Below are 3,172 nucleotides of genomic sequence, written 5' to 3' on the forward strand. Positions count from 1 at the left end.
AATTTCCTAGATTACATCGGCAACTCCTAAGTCTTTCATTATCAAACTTACTAGCAAGCATATGCTTAGTAGCTTGAATGTCGGCAATGTCTTTGCTCATTATTAGCATATCATCAGCATATAAGCAAACAATGACTATATGATTTGGAACGTTCTTAATGTAAACACATTTATCACATTCATTAATCTTAAAGCCATTTGACAACATTGTTTGGTCAAATTTCGCATGTCATTGCTTGGGTGCTTGTTTTAGTCCATAAAGAGACTTAACAAGTCGACACACCTTCTTTTCTTTTTCCGGAGCCACAAACCCTTCAGGTTGGTCCATGTAAATTTCTTCCTCTAAATCACCATTTAAGAAGGCTGTTTTTACATCCATTTGATGGATTTGAAGATCATACAAGGCAGCTAACGCTATTAGCATCTGAACGGATGTAATTCTTATTACCGGCGAGTATGTGTCAAAATAGTCAAGACGTTATCGCTGTCTAAATCCTTTGACAACAAGTCTTGCTTTGTATTTGTTAATAGTACCATCAACTTTCATTTTCTTCTTGAAAATCCATTTAGAACCCAGTTAATTTTGATAACATTTCCTTAACTTTGATAGCTAATGCTTCTTTGGTCTTAAATGATTTTAAAGTTGATAGCCTTAAATGAATTTGACGTTTTGACATTTGACTCCTTAATGGAGTTTAACGTTTTTCATTACCTATGAGATGTCCATCTCATTTTTGGACTATATATAAATACTATCTATATATAAGTATAGGTTGGTGTTTTGTTTTGGAGGATGTGAAAAAGTAAAAACTTTTCTTCTCATTCCTTTGTGCTGGGCTTTCTTCTCATAAATCTTTGTTGTTTATGCTCCTAGTTATACTAGAAGAGCTTGTTGAATCCTGGGGGATACGCCTAATTTTATTCATCACGGCGTGGGCGAAATATCCTTAAGGACAATGTCCTTGACATGCCTCAAGCTAATTCTTTTATTCTCCGTAATCATCCAAGACTCAAAATTCAGGAATTTAATTACTATTGTATTGGTAAAAAGTGGACTTATTATATCAACAAATCAAATCTTAACACGTTTTGAATGTTATCAGATTATATTTGAGTCAGGAAATCATTTGATATCGAGATCATTCGTACCGGAATTACTCATAAGTCAACACGACAAGATGTGAAAAAAATTCATCAGTACGGAAGTACGGATAAAAGAGGAATCAATCAATCCAAGTAAGGCGGGATTTGACATTATTCACTGAGCAGTTCAGATCCTCAACGTAACGTGAAAAAAACGCAGTTAATGAAGATAACCAGTAAGAGAGATATTAGGATAAAAGAGGAATCAATCAATTCAAGTAAGGCCTAAAAATACAAATTTAATTGATTTGTATGAAGCAAATTTAAAGGATGGTCTATAAATAGCTTAAATATTGCAGGGACAAAGCTAGCATGGGAAGAACAGATTCGACAGAACTCAATAACTTTGATCCATATCATATATTATTAGTTGAGAAATTCACTTACATATAATAAATTTCTGGACTCCTGAATCTGAATCTGCTTAAACATACTTTTCTATTTCAATACGCATTAGTAAATAAGATTACATTTGTCCTTCTCTTTGAACTTCTTCTTCTTCGTAGGGTTCATAGTAGTCTATGTATCATTGATTAACAAGATCTTCCACATAGATAACAAACAACGGCTACGATCAATATCAATATGACCAAAGGCAATGAAATGACAATTACATCCATCTTCTTCTATTACTGCAATTTTTGCTCTCTCCTCCTGCATATACGAAAATAAATTTTTCAAAAAACAATATCAATTATTTATTCTTTATTGAATAAGATAGGATCCTTCTGTACAATCAAAGGGGACAATAAAATGGAAAAATGTATTAGAAATAAGGAAGAAATTTTTGGAAAATGCAAAACAAATCCTCTTGAATGTAGTTGTTAAATTTTAGCCCATAAAAATACTATAATCTATTGAGTATGTATCTAATTTTTTTTAATACTAGGTGCATGTTCATTGGCAAATTAATTTGCGAAATTCCAAATTAACCCATTCAAAAGCTTAGACCAATTTGGGCTCATATTCACCATAAAAAGCTTATCATAAAATTAAAAAGTAAGATTTTTTGGTTTGATTTGTTTGATATAGTCGTAATAGAGATACTCATTCCAGCTTATTTTAGATGATGGAGTTTGATTGCGCTCAAAGCTTAAAGAAAGAAAAAAAAAAATTAAAATGTGTGGTCTAAAACAGGTCATAAACATTCATGCAGCTATAATAATCTGTAAAATAAAAAGTTTAAAATTAAATTATTTTTAAGCATAAAAAGATACAATTCATTGTCGGACATACTAAAAAGGAAAGTACATCACATAGTACTGTACGCACTTTTTTGAAAAGATCAGACTCAGAATTATTGAAAGAATTCTCAACATCAGAAGAACAAGTTCTTTCTTTAACCTTCCCACGAAATTTTTCTAGATTATGGGGAGTATATAAAAGTCGAATTTAATATTTGAATATTTTTTGTATCAGTAATCTAATGAATTATATAAATTGAGACAGAGAAAGTAAAAGAAGAAAAGGATATTTTCACATACCTTGTCGAGCAAAACTATTTAGATTGGATTTCCCCTATAATTCTGATGAAACAAAACAAAAACTCATATATACAGAGAGGGTAGAGAGAGTTTTGAGAAGCTTAAAAGAGGGTAAAGTCTGCTTCTCTTTTTTATGGGCTTCTTTTTGAAGTGGAGAATGATTAAGCAAACAGAAAAAAGAGGAGATATAAAAAATAAAAAAGGTCACATGCATGTGATACACTTTTGTTAAATATATTTAATAAAAATGTACAATTTAATGGTAACATTCTCAATTTAAAATGAAGAATATATTCTAAACTCTCACCATCTCTCGTTTAAAAAGATACTTTTGATAATTTGCATATTACTACATCTCGCCAGTCCTTTTTTAATTTCTAAATTTTTTCATTTCATTGAAACCCTTTACTCCAAAAAGAAAAAAGAAAAAAGAAAAAAGAAAACCCAAAGCACACTTATTTACTAAAGCGATAAAGATAAGAATACCTTGTCATGTTGCATGACGTCAGGACACGAGTGCGATTCCCTTTTGACTTGAGAGTGAT

General features: G+C 31.0%; 1 long non-coding RNA gene across 1 annotated transcript; it reads right to left on the reverse strand.

Moving 5' to 3' along the window:
• Nucleotides 1-1,469: 1,469 nt before the first annotated feature.
• On the reverse strand, nucleotides 1,470-2,788 carry LOC109219579. The gene is made up of 2 exons (XR_002066959.1): nucleotides 2,628-2,788; nucleotides 1,470-1,797 (listed from the first exon to the last, which is right to left on the reverse strand). It is a non-coding gene; the product is annotated as an uncharacterized LOC109219579 (long non-coding RNA).
• Between the last annotated feature and the right edge of the window lie 384 nt (nucleotides 2,789-3,172).

Source organism: Nicotiana attenuata, unplaced genomic scaffold (assembly GCF_001879085.1).
Source record: "Nicotiana attenuata strain UT unplaced genomic scaffold, NIATTr2, whole genome shotgun sequence".
Classification (NCBI taxonomy): Eukaryota; Viridiplantae; Streptophyta; class Magnoliopsida; order Solanales; family Solanaceae; genus Nicotiana; species Nicotiana attenuata.